An 11294-nucleotide genomic window follows, 5' to 3' on the forward strand; every position below is an offset into this window, starting at 1 on the left:
GGCTTTCTGGAAAACAATAAATGTTTTACGTTTAGGCACCCCTGCGATCGTCACACTTTTTCTGTTACAAACTGACCCCGGCCCCCATCAGAGAAGGGAAAAGTTATGTGGCCCTCACAGGAAAAAGTTTGGGGACCCCTGCTTTAAACGATTGTTTGCAGCAGAAGATAAAGAATCTTTCTGTCTAATTTTAGACAAACCAGTCGCACTTGGGGCTTTGTTTCAATTTTCAATCTTTACTTATACAGCGCTGATTCAGAACAAATGTTCAGACTCTGCACAAACAGAGCAGGTCCAGACCGTACTATATGTTCTATTATTAACAAAGACCCAACATCAAGACAGGATCAGATCCAGTCCCATCTTACAGACAGGACTCAGTCTGATCTCATCTTAATCCACCATGAGCAGAGCACTTTGCAGCATTTAGCAAGTTACAGTGGCAAGGACAAACTTCCTTTAACAGGCAGAAACCTCCAGCAGGACCAGACTCAGATGTTAGACACACATCTGCTGAGATCAAGATGGGTCTAGAAAGAGGAATAGAGGAGAATAAGAGAGAGAGAGATGATAGTGGTGAGATGGATAGTAGTAGTTGTAGCAGCTGGAGTCTGGCACGTCCACAGCATTAGAGATCCGGAGGAACCTACAAGACAAGGGAGCTCAGGGACTCCAGAAAGGTCTATGGTTAGTAACTTTAATGGGACAGGGAGAGATAAAGTAAGTGATGGGGTAAGATACCAGTGTGTCAATTTGCCAGTTCCCCAGGCAGGCTAACACTGGACTTCCAGTACAACAGTTATCTTTACAGCCTGAGTATATGTTCTATTATTAACAAAGACCCAACATCAAGACAGGATCAGATCCAGTCCCATCTTACAGACAGGACTCAGTCTGATCTCATCTTAATCCACCATGAGCAGAGCACTTTGCAGCATTTAGCAAGTTACAGTGGCAAGGACAAACTTCCTTTAACAGGCAGAAACCTTCAGCAGGACCAGACTCATGTTAGACAGCCATATGCGACCACTGTATCAATGTAGGCCCCTGTACTGACAGCCATTTATCATTTTATCTTTATGAGCTCGTCTAACACGAGGGCCCTGCATACTCCCTGGGTCCAACATTCCTGGGATTGGAAAGGGGTGCAGATAAAGAGAGTAATAAAAGGGACAAACTTCAAAAGCAACACAGGTTGTACAGACTAATGGTGCGTTCACACCAAATGCGAATAAAATCATTCGCGCAAATTAATTACAAGTAAAGTCAATGTAGAGACACGAGTAGACGCGAGTAGAGGTCTGGCGGCACAAATCAATAATAATGATAAATGTGTCCTATTTACATGAACAACAAATGAACGATAGCAGACTGATCTTTATATTGGTAGCATTTAAAGTCAACAGGTCTAATTTTGTATAAATTGACGTTAATTAGAGCTCCCTCTATCCCTCTCTCCAACACGGTCTCAGCAGATGTGTGTCTAACATGAGTCTGGTCCTGCTGGAGGTTTCTGCCTGTTAAAGGAAGTTTGTCCTTGCCACTGTAACTTGCTAAATGCTGCAAAGTGCTCTGCTCATGGTGGATTAAGATGAGATCAGACTGAGTCCTGTCTGTAAGATGGGACTGGATCTGATCCTGTCTTGATGTTGGGTCTTTGTTAATAATAGAACATATACTCAGGCTGTAAAGATAACTGCTGTACTGAGTGTTCCCAGTTTTTGGCCATGCCTCATTGGTTGGTTTTTCAGCCTTGAACGTTTCTGCTTTATCGGTTCAGTTTGGTTCACATGTTACTGATCATATTCACAGTATCAACGGAGGAAGTTAATATTCAACACAGAAGTCTTATTGAAGGCATTGGGAAACTATGAGGTGTGGGCTCATAATCCATGTGTTAGTCATTTGTGTTTAGTATAGTCTGAGACAACTGATATAAACCAAGAGGAAGGGCTGGGTGAAATATAATCTGTCATAAAAATTCCATTTGTCAGAGATTTTGAGAGCAGAGCACAAGTGACATTGTTTCAGTTATATTTACAGTTTGTCAAATCAGTTTTATTTTATAGCTCTATTCTGAAAATCACAAAGTAGTGTCAAAGGGATTCAGTGTGTGCAATCCAAACCCTTTTTTTGAAGTTACAATATGTACAATCAGGGTGACCACGTTAAAAAAGGGTTTAAGCATATGGAGAATGGGAATCTGTGAGGAATTGCAGGTGTTGGCAAAGGGAAAGGGCCGGGTTCATGTGACCGCCTCTCTACCATGGAGACCTGTAAAGAGACTAAACAATGGCACAAGAGGCAAAGCTTTAGAACAGCTTTTCAGACAGATAGGAGAGAGTAAACAAACACTCAGAGGGAGAGACAAGAGACGAGAAAGGAGAAGAGGCTCCTGAAAGTTAAAGATCAAGATCTAAATGACAAAGGAACCAGGCTTTAGAAGACAGGAGAGGGGAAGGTCCCTGGATGTCCGATGGTCCAGTACAAATATGGGTAGAGATGTTTTAATCTGTGTGCTACAGTGCATACAGGACTGTGTAAAGATGACAGATGAGTAAAGAGATGAAGTCGTTTCCAAAAGTAGTTCTGTTGTCAGCAGGAGACACATGGACTTTAATCATAAACTTAAGACATTCATTACAACTGAAAGCAACGCTCTGAAAGTAAGATGATTTTTAAGTTTTGATTTTCTTAACAGAGTGATAGAAATGAAGTTTTTTGGAGATGAACACATAAAAGGGAGATTTTCTATAATTCACTGGAAACACCTTAAAGTCAGTTTCAATAAAGGTAAGGAGACAGTAAATGAGGGAAGCTTGAATTGGTTCTATCAAATCTACAATATTTAATTATAGTAGTCAGCTTTCACTGTATTCACACAGTTTTCCTGATTTTCCTGATCAAGCTAATGTTAGGAAGCTAACATAAAGCTACAACATTGTAACGCTGAGTTACAGGTTGTGGTATCTGATAATCTCAACCACTTGATTGTTGGGAAGCACCTGAAAAGATAGGAACGACTGGAGGTCATTTCAATTAAAATATTTAAAAACCTAAATGTTACTCACAGACATCAGCTTACACTGCAATTAAAACGTGGCCATGCTAAAGGCTGTTTTATACTTCTGCGTTCATTCGGCGGCGTAGCCTACACCGGAGGCTCCTGTGCCTACGCAAAGGCCTACGCATTATATTTCCAGCATTTCCAACACTTCCGAATCCCCGCTCATTGGCCGTGTATTTCATCTCCTCCTCTCTATTCTTCATGTAATCATGTCTGTATGATAAACAGCAACATGTATCAGCTGTAGATTAACATAACATGCTCTGAATCTCTGTGGAAAAGTAAATAGAGATCGTAGCGGGGCTGGAAACATGCGACCGTCTATCAGAGGAACACACTGCCCTCAAGTGTTTCAGCAGAGAATTGCTGCGCGACACGGACACATCGACGCACAAATATGTGGGGCTCATGTCCACGTCAGCCCCTGCTGCGTAGTGGAGACGCAGAATTTTAAATCAGCCTTAGTGCTACAGTTTGATTGAGTTTCAAGATATGATAGGTGAGGCATATGTATTTGAGTAATTGTGGCTGGCTAGCTAAGAATCTTGTAAGCTTATAGTTAGCTGAGCTTAAAACTTAGCTTTATGCTTAGTTAAAGTTAGCATATTAGTTACTGACGGCTAAGTAAAAATGAATAACATTAGCTGGAGTAAATAGTCTAGCTTATCTGTCAGTTAGCTAACATTACTGTTAGCAAGTAAATTAGCTTTCCTATCTGAGTTCAGCACAGGACTCTCAAGTCTCATGCATTGGGCGAGAGGATAGACTGTATAAAATATGGACGTAGTATCCGTGATGTCACCCATCTGTTCCTGAGAGCTGTTTTGAAGCCAATCGACGGCGGCAGCCATATTGGAAATGTGAAACTCAATCAGGCAGAGTGTGACGTAGTGTGAGCCTCCTAGACAATAGCTATGTGTTCCCGAACAGTCAGTCATGTCCTTATATGGGCAAAAACTTGTAATCTAAATATCTTCTGAACCGTTGCGTTAGAAAAAAATTCACCCCCCGTACAGTGTGTGCCGATAGAGGGGGGCCAAGCTGTTTTTTGAACCAGGCTGTAAACATGTTTATTAATGCTGCAAAGATCGTCTTTTTCCCATTCATATCTATGTGGTTTCCAGTGTTTCTGCAGCCAGCTTCAAGCAGATTCTCCATGTATTGCAGTTTATGACACTTCTGCCTGGGCCTTCATCGTTTGAGACCGGAGGTTGCCGCTTGCGTGAGACACACGCATTTCAACCTGTTCACACGCTCACACGCCACACTTTGTATTTCTCACGCACAATAATTACCAGGACAACGGCCACCAAGTTGCGCTGCTTTTCCTTCAGAAGGAGCTTGCCACGCACCAGCTAATCAAAAAGAAAGACAGGAATATAGCTACCTAACAGCCAATCAAAAAATAGCATTACTGTATCCGGGTAAAACAACCAAACAACAAGATTGATGTTCAATCTGCAAAGAAATATGAATCATCATCGGACATGTCACAACTTACAACCTCACATCAGCAGGGAGATATTCCATCATTGTTTAATTTTCAAACATTGAGTATGACTTCTGAGTAAAGTGTCATGAATATGTCATTTGTAAATGACAGCTATGGCTTAAGATTGGCTAAAGATTTCAAAACATGTATGGGTAGTAGGAAGTTTAGGAAGTGGGTAGATGAGCTTGGAAGCCAACCCCAGACAAAGTTTCAAGAAAGATAATCTCAGAGTTATGGTCAGAGAGAGTGGTTACAGGCAGCTGCTTTAGAATAAGGGCGAAGGTGCCAAATAAAAACCTGGTATTGTGTGTAAGTGAGACTACACATGAAATAAAGTAAACAAGTTTGTTCAATGAAAGGCAGAGGACTTGTAGCTGTTTGTTTTACACCATTTACATTGCAATCACCCGCAGACAAACTTAAGTGCATGTGTTCCTTCAGTAAACACGGCTGTAGACCTCTTTGCCTTTGTTGTTGTGACACACAGAGGTGCAGCTGAATCCAGACACTAACAAGCCGTGTTGAAAACAGTGCTACCATTGTACCAAAATGACCGGTCTGTGCAGTTTAAAGAGCCAGGACTGCAGGCAATCACTTACAGTGATGGACCAGCAGGGCGAGAGATGAATGCATCAGTGCCAACATCACATTGACAGAGTCGAGTTGCTTCAGATATAATAAGAAAGTGATCTGACACCACTGATGTGACAGAGACATGTGAAGCTGAGACTACTATGACATGTGGCAGAATCAAGTAAAGGGTGAGACCACTGCTATGAGAATTCAGACAGGATGCAACCAAACATAACAAGTTTACAAGAGGATCGGATCCTTCAAAGTTGCATTTGGACCAAGAGTCCCGGGGTCTTTTAGCCCCCAGAACTACTTTAGCCTGAACTAAAAGGTTCCTGTGCCCCCATTGTTGTCTGCGTTCTGACTGCGGGCTGAAGTCCAGGGTAGATTGTGCAAATCAGGCCAGTGACGTATGGAGGCACAAAAAGTAAATGCACTTCACCACCAGACCAGTAGAGGGCAGTAAAACAAAGAGGAATGCCATTCATCACAGATGACACCATAGAAGCAGACGGACAGGCAGGTATCATTATGAGCAACACAACAGTTAGCCTGTTAGCATGAAGAGACTCAGCTGGTGCAGTTTTAGATGTTGCTATATTTCATCACAGATGGATTCACTGAATCAACACGTGAGAGGAGATAAGCGCGAGTAGCAAAGACGTTTCAACACGGCTTTAAAATCCTTTTGAACTCAAAAAGCCGTGGCAGAGATCGGCCGGTGTTTTGGTTTAAACAGCAACCCTGTTAACTGGAGACTTTCAGCCGGATGCATCCCTCATAAACATCTTTAGATGATCATTAAATATCTGATGAGGATATTTTAAAATCTTAATAAAAACTAGACTAGTTTGTATTCCCAGGAACTCCCTCTGTGTTTCAACAGCTGTGTAAACTCCACAAACACTGACACTTTCAGCTGAAGGTCTCCAGTTTACAGGGTCACTTTTAAAACTGTAACACCGGGAGAGACGCATTCACGGTGGGCTGAGAGAAGACTACTGTTACAAGCTGCTAAATCAAGAGAATCACAGCTTCTTCTTTTGAAAAGTACACACACATACAAAAAAGATAGAACAAATAAAAACTAATGAAAGAAAGAGAAATCAAGTGAATCACAGATATGTGTGATGTTATTGTGGATGGCGGGCGGAATAAAAACACTGGGGTTAATCTACCAATCAGACACGTTCAGCATTGCAGGCCCTGCCCCCGAAAGTCCCAGGACCTTTGAAAAGTACAGTACTACCCCCCTAGTTCAGGGGCTTTTTAACTAAATTTAGACCCTAGGGTCCACCAGTCGAAAAGCATGCAGTTCTTAACTCCTAATATGTCACGATGGCACTTTGTCATGGACTTTATCCCTCATTAGGCCTCCACAGTTTTATAGTATGATCATTAGCTGTGAAGTGTCAACATAGGGAGTGCTCGGTAGCAGCACTGAAAACAGCTCTGCTCCCATGCAGGCAAATTACTGCTAATACCCTGAGCTGTGTGATCAGCCCATATGGTGTTCACGGGAGCCAGAGGGACTTTGTGTGTGTGTGTTTGTGTGTGTGTGTGTGTGCACGATGGGGGAGGGTTCTGTCCTATCTGTGTGTTTCTGCTAGGATGACAAATTAAAGGAACATCTTATTGAATTAGATCATAAGATTACATCATATGACGTAATTACGGGTTTAAGCATATGGTCTTTTATTTGTCGGATCAGGACCTTCATCTCTTTTAAACGATAACACTTCTAATAGTTATGGAGGAGTGTTATGGTGTGCATTTGCAAATGTGTCAGGAAAAACAAAATACACTTTTACCCATGTTTCTATTTTTCCTTACATGCTCCGGGGAATGTGTGATAATAAAAAGGTAAGGGGTCATGTGAATGAGTGGGAGGTTATGTGGATGTGATTTGCAAATCATTTACATCCTTTATTTAATTAAAAATACTGCAAAGATATCTTATCAAATATTAAAACTAAAAATTTTTTGGGTTTCTTTTGTGAATTTTGAATTTGATGCCAGCAACACGTTTTAAAAAATTGGACCGGGGACAACAATGCAACAAAAACAGTTAACACCATTAATGCTGAACAATATATACAGGTTGGCTGCCATCCGGACAATGGATGTTTAAGGGAACCTTACATAAAACAGCAAGAACATACCTGACTACATTTTTTCCACATAATACAACATCATGGCTCTGTAGTAGAAGAGTGCAGGTGCTGAACTGCTTACAAAAGCTTACACGATGCCTCTTCTGACCTTTTTTAATCTCACCCCTGAAAACTAACCCATGTTACAAAAAAGACTCAAACTAATACTGAAACTAATAAAAACTCTACTAAACTAGCAGACCCGGTTTAAGAACTAATTAAAACTAAACTGAAATTGAAAACAAAAAGTAAAAATGAAATAAAAATAAATACTAATGAAAAATGCAAAACTGTAATAACCTTGCTTCAGAGCTCCAGAAACTTCTCCTTGGTTTAAAATCTTTACAGTGTTGTTTAAAAGAGGAAGTGATGCAACACAGTTGTCAACATGCTCCTGTTACAACTGTTTCAGGATGGGTTTGTTGGCATTAGATTGAAAACCATAGACTGTATAAATAATGGACGTAGTATCCGTGACATCACCCATCTGTTCCCGAGCGCTGTTTTGAAGCCAATCGTCAGCAGGAGCCATATTGGAAATGCTGAACTCAACCAAGCTTAGTGTGACATAAAGAGGTGGAGTTTGAACCTCCTAGCCAACAGCTATGTGTTCCTGCCTGTCAGTCAAGTCAGTCATGTCCTTTGGGCAAAACTTGTAACCTTAATATCTTCTGAACCGTTGCGTTTTAAAGAAATTCCCTCCCCGTACAGTGTGTGCCAATGGAGAGATTAGCTACGTAGATGGAAGCTGTTTTTTTTTAACCAGGCTGTAAACATGTTTGTTTCTGCAGCAAAGATCATCTTCTTTGAATGGGTGTGTATGTGGTAAACAATGTTACAGGAGCAAACAAAAAGGTGTACAGTACAAGAATTTCAACAAGAATATATATATATATATAAATATATATATATATATATATTATATATATAAGTTCATCAAAGACAACAGCTTGGCCATAATTCTATAATAATAAATATAAATAAATAAATAATAAAAAACAGTAACATTTTTTAAGTTACATTCAGTTACATTTGATATGTTTCCTTTGCACTATTTTCAATTAAATATAAGCTATAAATTCTTTCCAAAGCATCAAATTCTGTATATCAGTATTTTATACAGCCTCCATATTTTTGGGAATTAGGATTTTAAGATATTAGAAAGTATTTTTCTTTCACAAAAACTGCAAAATATTGTACTCTCTCAGTGTGATTAGCTGCATTTTTAGACTACCGTAGTGTATCTTCCTCTCACAGCTCCACAGTTATCCATAACTTTCATATACTCTTCTTTCTGTCAGTGTATCTAAATAAACAGGTCAAAGTTCATTGCATGGTTTACAGGGAAAAGGTATCAACATATTCACACATTTTCAACTGGCTATAAGTTCCTCTGCTGCTCCATCAATCTCCTTTGTCCACATTTTCACTTCTGTGTAATGTTTATGCAGCCTAGAAAAACATTTAGCACTGTTACATTATTGGTTAGTGTTTGTGTTTGGACAGAGATGTAATACGACACAACAGGCCACAGTTTTAATTTACATTTCTCTTCAAAGAAAAATCTTAACCTCGAGATGGAGACGTCAGAACAGCCAGAGGAATATTTGAGTCACTATCTCATTAAAAACAAACTATCAGGTCAGTATTAATGTGAGATCTAAAGGCAACAATTTCACTTCTGAGACTGATAATCCAATCAAACTGTGTAACAATTAAATAACTGATGAGTCCATGAACCAAAGATAGATACTTCATATCCTGACCTATCAGTGAGAGAGGCACAGCTACAACAACACTCAGCCTGATCTGTTCACTCTACCTTTGTCCTCACAAATTGGCCTCCTCACTAACAGATCATCTGTCTAAGCCTAGAAACCTGATCACAAACATAAACACACACACACACACACACACACACACACACACACACACACACACACACACACACACACACACACACACACACACACACACACACACTCACTCACTCACTTCTTTTCCCTCGGGCATTTAACGAGCTCAGTAGGTTGAGGAGTTCACACGGAGGAAAGGTTTACAAGGAGGTTTCAACAATAACCCTTCACATGGAGACGTTATGGAGACTGTTTACATGTAAACTGTTATTTTCTACCAGATATTAAAAAACTACATTTATGAAAATTAGTGATTGTGTCTGCTGAACAGATTAAACACAACAAAGGATGTTCTGACATGTCAGCATGTATCAACCCTGGTCTGCACAGAAATCTCAGAACCACACTGTACACAGCTCCCTCTAGTGGTTACAAAGTGAGACAGCACCTCTGTCAGATGACCTTGTAAAATGTGGGTCAGAGGTGTTTCTGACATAATCCAATGTGACTGTAATCTGCTTGTTTAACCTGGAAGTTCACAGCAGGTGTCACACATTTATTTCTGCAGAGGAGCAGGCTTCATGAAATACTCAGTGAGGGAGATTTCACATCATTAACATATAAAGATTGGTACTGCTGTATGAATAACCAGTTAAGGCTTTAAATTAACGCTATGAAGACATGCTCTTTAAATGCCCTTAACCCTGTAAAGCCTGAACCATCAAATAATTGTCCGAAAAAAAAAAAAAATTAAATAGCAATTTTCATATATGAGTTTTAATTTGTATAATATTGTATACATGAGGCATTTTGGTGTAAATTGCTCAAAGTTTCTTATTTTTTAAACAAACTAAAACATATAAAATCAACATTTTTAGCCTGTTAAACTTTGAGTTTTCTTCAAATTTTTCACAAAGTCATTTCAAACCTAGAATTTTTTTTTCCCATCATCATGATACAGCAGGTTGAATATATAAAAATACAATATACATTATAAATATCTCAATTTATCCTCTAAATATACCTGATTATGTAATTTAAACATGTTCTTAAATAATAAAAAGACTGTATGTTGCTTTATGGAATTATGTATGCAATGTAATAAAATGATGATTGACAGATCTGTAAATAAGTTGCCTTATATACCTGCTGTATCAATTTAGATACACACATTTTCATCATGGTTTGACTATAAATTAAGTAATGAAATATGAATTAGTTTAACATTGCATCAATCCAGTAACTATTCCTCTTAAAGTTTCAGGAACAATTTGAAATTCTTTCATCCAAACTTTTTCAAAATTGTCAACAATTTTGATATTGTTTCAATGTGGATTTATCTGATTCTAAAAAATCATTGCAAATGAATGGAAGGAATGGATTAAAGCATCCATCCATCCATCCATCCATCCATCCATCCATCCATCATCTTGATGGCTTATCCCTTTCGGGGTCGCGGAGGGCTGGAGCCAAATCCCAGCTGATATCAGGTGAAAGAAAGGGTAAACCCTGGACAGTTCGCCAACCTATCACAGGGCAAACATGGAGACAACCATTCACACACACTCACACCTACAGACAATTTAGAGTAGCCAATGAACCTGGTGAGCATGTTTCTGGACTGTGAGATTACCGGTAGAGAACCCACAGGAAGAACATGAAAGCTTCCCACAGAAAGGCACCTGCCCAGCAGGGGAGTCAAACCATGAACCCTTGTGCTGTGAGGCAACAGCACTACCTACTGAACCACCATGCAGCCCTGGATTAAATCAACTGGTTGCAAAATGACCTGAAACTATGACAGATGCTTCTACATGTTCTACAAAAGCAGAAAGACCAAAAGAAAAAAGACTGATTATTTCTCAATAGTTATTTATAATGCCTAAAACTGCCACCAGGGGGCGGTGTCAGATAGTGATTAACTATATGCTCCCTTTTACATTTTCCTTATCACAGATTCTCAATGAGTGATATGTTTGACTTGTTAGAGAAAGCAGGAGACAATTGTTCTCCTTATGAACACTTCTTATTCCATGTACAGGACAAAATCAGCAAGTGATTGTAGGTACCACTTTGTCCACAATGGGGCGCCAAAATCAACATAAACAGAAAGTTTCTGGCTGGAGCTTTAAAGATTAAATGTCTTGTGTAGC

The sequence above is a fragment of the Notolabrus celidotus genome, chromosome 5, assembly GCF_009762535.1.
Source record: "Notolabrus celidotus isolate fNotCel1 chromosome 5, fNotCel1.pri, whole genome shotgun sequence".
Classification (NCBI taxonomy): Eukaryota; Metazoa; Chordata; class Actinopteri; order Labriformes; family Labridae; genus Notolabrus; species Notolabrus celidotus.